The following is an 11,241-nucleotide window of genomic DNA, read 5'->3' on the forward strand; positions in this document are numbered from 1 at the left end:
CCGCGCGAAGATGCGAGCTGGAGCCTTGCTGACTGCGTGGCACCAAACGTGGTCTCGGTACAGCCTGCATTCTCCCGCCAAAGGGCCCTCGCCGTCGTCGCCTGAAAGCCCCAAATGGCACAGAAAAACACGGTGAAGACGACTTAGCGACAAGGTGCAGAAAGAGGCTGAGGCTCAAGGACGCAAAAAGGAACCGACGAAACCTTGAGGAAGAAAGAGTAAAACAGGGGAGGAGGAATAGAGAGGGATAGACCAGGGATCAAAAGAAATGGGGCAGCACTTACGTCCTTTTGCACGTGGACCCCAGGTTTCCCATTGCTGAAAAGGCTGTTCTTTCCCCTTATTGAGTGAACTTGGCGCCCTTGGCAAAAATGAGGTGGGGGGGAGCTGGTGTGGCTCAGTGGTTGAGCGCCTGCTTCGCATGTATGAGGTCCCGCGTTCAGTCTCCAGGTACCTCCTAAAAAAGAAAAAGAGAGAAAAAAATCAGTTGGCCAGAGATGTGTGCAATTATTTCTGCACTGTCAGTTCTCTTCCACTGGCCTCTATGTCTGCCCTCCCTCCAGTACCAGGTTGATTTGATTACCGTAGCTTTGTGACACATTTTAAAATGGGGACGTGTAAATCCTCTAACTCTGGTCTTATTTCAAGATGGTTTGGACTATTCCCAATCCTTTGCCCTTGCATATATATGAATTTGATGATTAACTTTTCCACTACTGTGAAGAAGGCTGTTAGAGCTTTGATTGGGCTTGCCTCATATCTGTAAATCACTTGGGGGTGGTATTGATATTGTGGCACTTGAAGACAGGCTGTACCCCAGAAAATTAAGTGGTTTTTTTTGTTGTTGTTATTGTTTGTTTGTTTATTTATCTTCCCTCCACCCCCACCCCCACCCCGCCCCGGTTGTCTGTTCTCTGTATCTATTTGCTACATCGTCTTCTTTGTCACTTCTGTTGTCAGCAGCACGGGAATCTGTGTTTCTTTTTGTTGCATCATCTTGCTGTGTCAGCTCTCCGTGTGTGTGGCGCCAGTCTTAGGCAGGCTGAACTTTCTTTTGTGCTGGGTGGCTCTCCTTACAGGGCGCACTCCTTGTGCGTGGGGCTCCCCTACACGGGGACACCCCTGCATGGCACAGCACTCCTTGCACGCGGTCCACCTCCACACGGGTCAAGGAGGCCTGGAGTTTGAACCGCAGACCTCCCATGTGGTAGACGGACGCCTTTAACCACTGGGCAAAGTCCGCTTCCCGAAAATTAAGTTTTTCAAGTGATCTATTCCTATGGGGTGAGCCTACTGGAGGTGGGACTGTCCCATTAGATTACTCCAATAAGGGGAGACCCGGCATAGGTCTTAATCCTCTTACTGGAGTCCTTTATAAATGGAATGATTACAGAGAGGGAGCCACAGAGACACACGGGGGCTCAGGGAGAAACTCCCAGAAGCTGAGGGAGAAAGCCCCAGAAGACAGAAGCTGAAATCAGTGGAATACAGAGGCTGAGGGCAAGGAGGCTGGGAGGAGGGGGCGAGCCTCAGCAGGTGCCTCCGCATGCACTGCCAGGTGACAGAGGCATCCAGGACCTCCCACAGCCAGTCTTCAGGGAGAAGCAACATTGCCTCATAAAGCCCTGATTTGGACATTTTTTTTCGGCCTCAAAACTGAGATTTTAAACTAATAAATTCCCATTGTAAAAGCAGCCCTTTTCTTTTTTTAAGATTTATTTATTTATTTCTCTCGCCTTCTCCCCCTGCCCCAGTTGTCTGTTCTCTGTGTCTATTTGCTGCGTCTTCTTCTTTGTCCACTTCTGTTGTTGTCAGCAGCACAGGAATCTGTGTTTCTTTTTGTTGCATCATCTTGCTATGTCAGTTCTCTGTGTGTGTGTGATGCCATTCCTGGGCAGGCTGCACTTTCTTTCGCGCTGGGCGACTCTCCTTACTGCGCGCACTCCTTGCACGTGGGGCTCCCCTACGCAGGGACACCCCTGCGTAGCAGGGCACTCCTTGAGCGCATCAGCACTGCACATGGGCCAGCTCCACACGGGTCAAGGAGGCCCGGGGTTTGAACCGCGGACCTCCCATGTGGTAGGCGGATGCCCTATCAACTGGGCCAAGTCCGCTTCTCAAAGCAGCCCATTTCTGGTATATTTCATTCCAGCAGCCTTTGGCAAACTGAAACAGACATCTCAACATTATCTTTCATCCAATAGCACAGAATATCTTTCCATTTATTCAGGTGTGATTTACTATCTTTCAGTAATAATTTCCACTTTTCTGTTTACAAGTCCTTTACATCCTTGGTTAAATTTATTCCTAGATATTTTACCTTTTGAGTTGTTGTATTAGTCAGCCAAGAGGTACTGATACAAAATACCAGAATTCTGTTGGCCTTTATAAAGGGTATTTATTTGGAGTAGAAGCTTACAGTTACCAGGCCATAAAGCGAAAGTTACTTCCCTCACCAAAGTCTGCTGCCACATGTTGGAGCAAGATGGCTGCCGACGTGCAGCCTTCCTCTTCCTCCTAAGGCTCAGTGGTCCCAGTTCTTCCAATATCAGCTGTAGGCCATCGGGGGCTCTAGGCTTTGTCTCTCTCCCAGAGCTCAAGTCTCTCCAGGTTCAGGCTTGCTTCTCTCCACAAGGTCAGCTGTAGACTATCAAGCGACCAGCTCTCTCTCCCCGGGGCTCAATTAATTCTCTCCGGGCTCAGTTACTCTGCTCCTCTGTGTTCACTTCCTGTGCTCCAGCCAAAACTCCAACCTCCCTTCTCTGCTGTGCCTTTTCTCTGTGAGTCCCTACCCACCAAAGGGGAGAGGATTCAACACCTACTGACATGGCCCAATCAAAGCCTTAATCATTATTTAACCAAGTAAAAGGGAAACACTAAATCCAATATAATCTAATATGCCCAGTGGGACAGACCCATTTACAAACAGAATCCAATATCTATTTTTGGAATTCATAAATAATGCCAAACTGCTACAACATAAGAACCCTAATACATTGTTGGTAGGAATGTGAAATGGTACAGTCACTGTCAAAATAGTTTGGTAATTCCTCAGAAAGTGAAACATAGTATTATATAATTCATCAATTCTACTTCTAGGTATATATCCAAAAGGACTGAAAACAGGGACTTGAACAGTTCTTTGTACACCAATGTTTATAGCAGGATTATTTGTGTTATCCAAAATTTGGGAGCAACCCAGGTGTCCATCAGCTGATGAATGGATAAACAAAATATAATGTATCCATACAGTAGAATAATATTCAGACATAAAAAAAGAATGAAGTTCTGACACTTCCTGAAACAGATGAAACTTGAAGACCTCATGTAGAGTGAAATAACCCAGACAGTAAAGGACAAATATTGTATAATTTCACTTATATGAAATATCTAGAATAAGGAAATTCATAGAAACATAAAGTAAATTAGGGAAGCAGATTTGGCTCAACTGATAGAGCGTCTGCCTACCAAATAGGAGGTCCAGGGTTCAAACCCAGGGCCTCCTGACCTGTGTGGTAAGCTGGCACATGCACAGTGCTGATGCATGCAAGGAATGCCATGCCACACAGGGGTGTCCCCCACATAGGGAGCCCCACACATAAGGAATGTGCCCTGCAAGGAGAGCCGCCCCATGCAAAAGAAGCACAGCCTGCCCAGGAGTGGCACTGCACACACAGAGAGCTGATGCAGCAAGATGATGCAACAAAAAGAGACATAGATTCCCTGTGCTGCTAACAAGAATGCAAGCAGACACTGAAGAACACACAGCGAATGGACACAGAGAGCAGAAAATGGGGGGGGGAGAGAAACTAATCTTAAAAAAAAAATTTCCTTATTAAAAAAATAAGAAAAATAAAGTAAATTGCAGTTATTGAAGGTGGAGATGGGGTTGGGGATGGGGAGTTATGACTTAATGGGTACAAAGTTTCTTTTGGAGGTGAAGAAAAATTTTGATAACGGATGGTGGTGATGGTAGCACAATATTGCAAATGTAATTAATATCACTGAATTGTGCACATGAATCTGGTACAATTTTGTGATATATATATGTGATGACAATTTTTAAATGTTTAAGGTATCCATTGTACACCAATATTTGTAGCAGCATTATTTACAAAAGCCAAACGCTGGAAAAAACCCAAGTGTCTGTCAACAAATGAATGGATAAACAAAATGTGGTTCATAACCACAATGGAATATTATTCAGTCATAAGAAAATAAGAAGTGGGGTATAAGGGAACCTCTTATATTTTTTAATGCAACATTTTGTGTGATCTATATCTTTAAAAAAAAGATAATAAAATGAAAAAAAGAAAATAAGTAAATGGGAGAGGGGTGGAGGATTTCTTTGTAAAAATAAAAATAAAAAGAATATGAACCAATCCAATAATGATATGTAAGTATATTTAAAATTATTAAGTTTTCACCAATGCAGACAATGTAATTCCACTAATGAATATTAATACAAATATTAAAAATAGTTTATTACATTTTTAATGTTCCAAGTATCACCTGGGTTTTCTCATTAAGCAACAAAAAATGTTAATGTTTCATTTTACCAATGAAATTTTTGGTAAAGTACCATTTATGAACTTGTGGATTTTAATATATTTGATATTCTTGATGCATTGCACTTATTGTAGCTTTTTATTTAAGCTCATGAAAACTTATTTTAGTTATCCATCGCTAACTATATAACAAACCATCCTGAAATGCAATGGCTTTTAAAAAATGTAATTTTTTGTTTTGATTTGTTTTATTTTTGTTTCATGAGTTCAACTGGGCTCAGATGGGTGGTATAGCAGTTTGATATTACTGATGAATTTCAAAAAGAAATATTGGATTATGTTTGTAAACTAGTCTTTTCCTCTGGGCATATTAGATTGTATTGGATTCAGAGGTTTCACTTTTATTTGATTAAATAATGATTAGGGTTTTGATTGGGCCATGTTAATAGGACATTCAGTCCCTACCCCCGGGGTGGGGACTCAGAGAAATTGCACTGCAGAGAAGGGAGATTGGAGCCTTGAGCTGGAGCCCTGGGAAGTAAGCACAGAGAGAAGCTTGTTTGTGAGGAAAGAGAGGCAAGCCCCAGGAAGAGAGGAACCCAGGAAGCCTGAGCCCTGGCAGACATCAGCAGCCATCTTGCTCCTACACATGGCAACAGACTCTGGTGACTGAAGTAATTTATGCTTTATGGCCTAGTAACTGTAAGCTCCTACCCCAAATAAATACCCTTTATAAAAGCCAACAGATGTCTGGTATCTTGCATGAGCACACCTTTGGCTGAGTAACGCAGGTGATTCTTGTACTGCAAGTGGTGGTAGCTTAAATACATTCGGTTAATGCAGCAGAATGGTCTGCAAGGTCCCAAGACGTTTTATTTGGGGAAGCAGATTTGGCCTAATGGATAGGGTATCCACCTACAACATGGGAAATCCAATGTTCAAACCCAGGGCCTCCTTACCCGTGTGATGAGCTGGCCCATGCGCAGTGCTGATGCGCACAAGGAGTGCCACGCAGGGGTGTCCCCCGCATAGGAGAGCCCCACATGCAAGGAGTGCGCCCCATAAGGAGAGCCGCCCAGCATGAAAAAAGTGCAGCCTGCTCAGGAGTGGAGCCACACACACGGAGAGCTGAGGCAGCAAGATGATGCAACAAATGAGACACAGATTCCAGGTGCCCCTGACACAAGTGGACACAGAAGAACACACAGCGAATGGACACAGAGCAGACAATGGGGGGACGGGTGGGGAAGGGGAGAGAAATACATAAAAAATAAATCTTTAAAAAACAAAAGCAAAAAACAAAGAGGTTTGATTTGTATGTCTGGTACCTTGGTACTCCTTCACCTGGTTGTCTCTGAGAAACATAGCTCTAACTTAACCAAGAATGAACACAGGAACCGTCTAGTTGGTGTGGGAGGTTGAAATACAGACCCAGACCCCAACAAACAAATATTCTTCATCTTAACCCACGTTCCTGAATGTTTTTTGCCTTAATCCACATTCCTGTGGGTGAGAATCCATTGTAAATAGGACCCCCGAAGATGTTATTTTTAGTAAAAATGCAGCCAACCGAAGCAGGGTGGGCCTTAATCCAGATTACTGGAGGCCTCATAAAGAGAACCTGGAAGTCACAGAAGGGAGAAAGGAGAGGGCATAGTTATGTGATGTGAGCCACGGTAGCAGCCAAGGAACCCCAAGGATTGCCAGGCGCCAGCACCAAAAGGCTACAGATTTTTGGAAGAAAGCAAGCCTTGATGATGTCTTGATTTTGGACCTCTTCTAGTCTCAAAATGATGAGCCAGTAACTCCTGTTGTTGGAGCCAACCCATTGTGTGATATTTGTGATAGCAGTTTTGACAAATTTGCGGTTGAGAAAAGTAGAATCACATATCCAAGTTGTTCCAATAATTGAACTGAATATCAGTTTTTAAATTTAAATGAAACATCAGGTTATCAGTTGCACTAGCCACATTTCAAGTGCTCAGTCGTTTTGTGTGAATACATGCAGAGCTCCCTTTTCCTGTGCATGTCTCTCTCTGTCTCCATTTACATCAGATTCAGTATATTAGTGAGGGCGCTCTAGGGAAACAGAATCAATAGGCGATATCTGTAAGTAGTCGGAGATTTTATAACATTCTCTCACGTGACTGTGGGGATGTAAGAGTCCAGGTTCCGCAGGCAGGCTGCAAACCAGGGGCTCCGATGAAAGTCCAATGAATGTCCTGGATGAGTTTCTGGGAGACAATGGCTGTCCCAAGATGAGCTGGGTAATTCTCTCTGAATGCTGAAATCACTTCCGTTTTAAAGCATTCAACTGATTGGATAAAACATCACTCATTGCTGACAGCAATCTCCCTGGTCGATTGCAGATATAATCAACCATCTATACAGTAAACTCACTGCTGACTAAAGTCCATAAATGTCCTTGTATTACAGTTAGCCCAGTGCTCGCTTGACCACACAACTGGGCACACTTACCTGGCAGAGTTGACACATTATCCTAACCATCACAGTCCACTCCTTGTCAACTTGGCGTCCATACACATTACCTTAAACCATACTTGGTCTCTAAGTAAAAACAATAACAGACATGTTTGTATATATATATATTTCGATAGTCAGGACCAATCACCCCAGCCAGTACAGTAATTCACTTCTTTGCCTCTTTATTCAGAGGTAAGAGGAGCCCAAAGTGGCCAGGTGGCAGTCTTAACTTCCAGTTCAATGGAATCTTTGTGTGTTCCCCGGTGTCAGCACTCCTCCTTTTGGAACAAAGGCCTATAGACCAGCAGAGCTTAAGGTTGCAGGGACAGGAAGCAAAAATTTTCCTAGTGGATCATTAGAGGTAATAGTGAGTGGTGCCACTCAGATTTCCGCCCCTTGATTCCTAGACCCATTAATCCTGGCTATGAGAGAAATAGCACCATAGATTGGATGCTGATTTAGAGCATTAGAGCCTCCTGGAAAACATTGCCCCAGCCCTACAAGGTATTGCCACCTAGTTGGCTCCGTAATTGAGTCTTCAAAAGGCCATTCCACTGTTCTATCAATCCAGCTGCTTCAGGGTGGTGGGGAACATGGTAAGACCAGTGAATTCCATGGGCATATGCTCATTCCCACACATCATTTGCTGTGAAGTGGGTTCCTTGATCAGAAGCAATGCTGCGTGGAATGCCATGGTGGTAGATAAGACATTCGGTAAGTCCACGAATAGTAGTTTTGTCAGAAACATTGCATGCAGGCAATGCAAACCCATATCTGGAGTATGTGTCTATTCCAGTTAAAACAAATCACTGCCCCTTACATGATGGAAGTGGTTGAATGTAATCAACCTGCCACCAGGTAGCAGTCTGATCACTTCAGGGAATGGTGCCATGTCAGGGAGTGAGTGTGGGTCTCTGCTACTGGCAGATTGGTTACTCAGGAGTGGCTGCAGCCAAGTCTGCCTTGGTGAGCAGAAGTCCATGTTGCTGAGCCCATGAATAACCACCATCCCTACCTCCAAGTCCAGTTTGTTCATGAGCTCATTGGGTAATGACAGGAATAGCTGGGGAAAGAAGTTGAGCATTAGCCACAGAGCGGGTCATCTTATCCACTTGATTATTAAAATCTGCCAAAGTCAACCTCTGGTAAGCATTCACATAGGACAAATATTTTCATGGTTTTTGCCCACCCAGAAAGGTCTTCTGATCTCTTCCCCAGACCTCTTTGTCACCAATTTTCCAATCATATTCCTTCCAAGTCCCTGACCATCCACCCAGACCATTGGCAATAGCCCCTGAATCAGTGTACAAACACACCTCTGACCATTTCTTCTTTCAAGCACTGCTTTTGTTCTCACAACTGCCCTTCAGGTGTATCCCAGAAAATGACTGCAGTGCTGCAGCTGATCACTTTCAGGTGGTCCTGCATATCTTGCAGAACCATCTGTAAACCAGGCCCAAGTTTTCTCTTCCTTAGTCAATTGATTGTAAGGGACTCCCCAAGAGATCAAAGCTGTGGGTTGGGAAAGAGAAGGTAACATGGCAGGGGTGGTGACCATGGCCATTTGGGCTACTTCCTCATGTAACTTACTTGTGCCTTGAGGATCCGCTTGAGCCCTATCTTGTATATACTACTTCCATTTTATAATGGAGTGCTGCTGTGCATGCCCAACTTTATGGTTTTGTGGGTCAGACAATACCCAGCTCATGATAGGCAACTCAGGTCTCATGGTAACTTGATGGCCCATAGTTAAGCATTCAGTCTCTACTAAGGCCCAGTAGCAGGACAAAAGCTGTTTCTCAAAAGTTATCTGCAGAGGGTAGCAGGATTTTGTTCTAATATCCTAAGGGTCTGCATTGTGATTCTCCTATAGGGGCCTGCCAAGGGCTGTAAACAGCATCTTTATTTGCCACTGAAACTTCCAGCAGCATTGGATCTGCTAGATTATATGGCCCAAGTAGCAGTGCAGCTTGCACAGCAGCCTTGACCTGTCACAGATTGTTCCAATTCCCAATCAAAACTAGCTGCTTTTCTGGTTACTTGGTAAATGGGCCAGAGTTGCACACCCAAAAGAGGAATGTGTTGTCTCCAAAATCCAAAGAGACCAACTAAGCATTGTGCCTCTTTTTTGGTTGTAGGAGGGGCCAGATGCAACAGCTTATCCTTCACTTTAGAAGGGATATCTCAACATGCCCCACACTTCTGGACAACTAGAAATTTCACTGAGGTGGAAGGCCCCTGTATTTTTGTTGGGTTTATCTCCCATCCTCTCTCACGCAAATGCCTTATGAATAAGTCTAGAGTTTTTGCTACTTCTTGCTTGCTAAGACCTAGCAACATGATGTCATCACTATAATGGGCCAGTGGGAGGGAGAGATGATCAAGGTCCCTGTGGACAACATAATGACATAGACCTGGAAAAGTGATATACCTCAGAGGCAGGACAGGGAAGGTATATTGCTGGCCTTGCCAGCTGAAAGCAAACTATTTCTGGTGTTCCTTACTAATGGCTATTGAGAAAAAAGCATTTGCCAGCTCAATAGCTGCATAGCAGGTACTATGGGATGTGTGATTTGCTCAAGCAATGATGGCACATCTAGGACAGCAGTTGCAATTAGAGTCACTGCCTGGTAAAGTTTACAATAATCCACTTTCATCCTCCAAGATCCAACTGTTTTCTGCACAGGCTAAACAGGAGAGTTGAATGGGGATGTGGTAGGAACCACCACCCTTGCATCCTCCAGATCCTTGATGGTGGCACTAATTTCTGCAGTCCCTCCAGGAATCCAGTATTGCTTTTGGTTTACTATTTTGCTAGGTAGGGGCAGTTCTCGTGGCTTCCACTTGGCCTTTCCAACCATAATAACCCTCACTCCACAAGTCAGGGATCCAATGTGGGGATTCTGCCAGTTACTGAGTATGTCTATTCCAATTATGCATTCTGGAACTGGGGAAATAACCATAGAATGGGTCCCAGGACCCACTGGACCCAATGTAAGATGGACCTGAGGTAAAACTCCATCAGTCACCTGACCTTCATAAGCCCCTACTCTGACTGGTGGACCACAGTGACATTTTGGATCTGCTGGAATTAATGTCACTTCTGAGCCAGTGTCTAAAAATCCTCAAAATGTCTGATCATTTCCAGTACCCCAATGCACATTTACTCTATTAAAAGGCTGTAGATCTCCTTAGGTAAAGCTGGGAGAAGATTAGTAGTATACATTTTTGGCAATTTAACAGGCTCCTTCCCCAAGGGGACCTGGCTTCTCCTCATTCAAGGGGCTCTAGGTCTGAAAACTGTCTCAAGTCTTGGAATTGATTAAGTAGCCATGATTCTCTGTGTCTAATTGGAGTTAGGGTTTTGTTCACTCAACCTAGAACTCTTCTTATACACATCCAGAAGGAATTTGGTAGATTGCCATCTATTTCACTTCTAGGTATACCATGATCTATTAGCCAACACCATAACTACGTGACTCAGGCACTTCTGTTTTTCATTGTGGTAGCCATGCCCACTTGCCATGCCCACTGTCGATATTTGGCTTTTACTGGCCTAAGATTCAATCATCCCCATAATGTTTAAGGATTCTAGTTCCATTTCAGTCCTCCCTTTAGTAATATCTGGACTATAGAGAAGAGCAACCACAGAGCTCTTCAGGGAAGCTGGGGTTAGTCTTACAAATATATTCCTCACAGTCCTGGTTAAAGATGTGTTCTCTGGACGTTCCTGGGGTGGGTGGGAGGTCTCAAATGGTAAATCCATTCTAGCATTCCAATCTCTCTAAGCCTTTGAATTCCCTCTTACACTGTACACCAGGGCAAATTGGGCATCTCAGGCTCAGACACGCTAGGCCATCTTTTTGTCTATGTTTCAGTCAGCCTCCCAAACAGTTAGAGCCCTGTCTAACCCCTTGAGCGCCAGCGCTGAATCCATCATTTCTGCTTAGCGGGCCTTTATCAATAAATTCAGCCTAATCCAACTTTATATTCCTTCCACTAGTGTCCCATACCCTTGGTATCCATTTTCACACATATTCCCCTGATTTCTGTCTATGTAGGTTGTTGGAAAACTCATGCAGTTCTTTTATGGTATAGTGTACTTCCTCATGGGTCACACTTTGTATTTCACCTTTGGGGGTTTGTTGTGACTTAATTCTAGTAATAGGTCTTAGAAAAGGAGTGGTGGGGTGGGTACGGAGAAGGATTAGAAATCTTGTGAGCTCCTGACCTCAGGGCATTCCTCTCC

The sequence above is a fragment of the Dasypus novemcinctus genome, chromosome 20, assembly GCF_030445035.2.
Source record: "Dasypus novemcinctus isolate mDasNov1 chromosome 20, mDasNov1.1.hap2, whole genome shotgun sequence".
Lineage (NCBI taxonomy): Eukaryota > Metazoa > Chordata > Mammalia > Cingulata > Dasypodidae > Dasypus > Dasypus novemcinctus.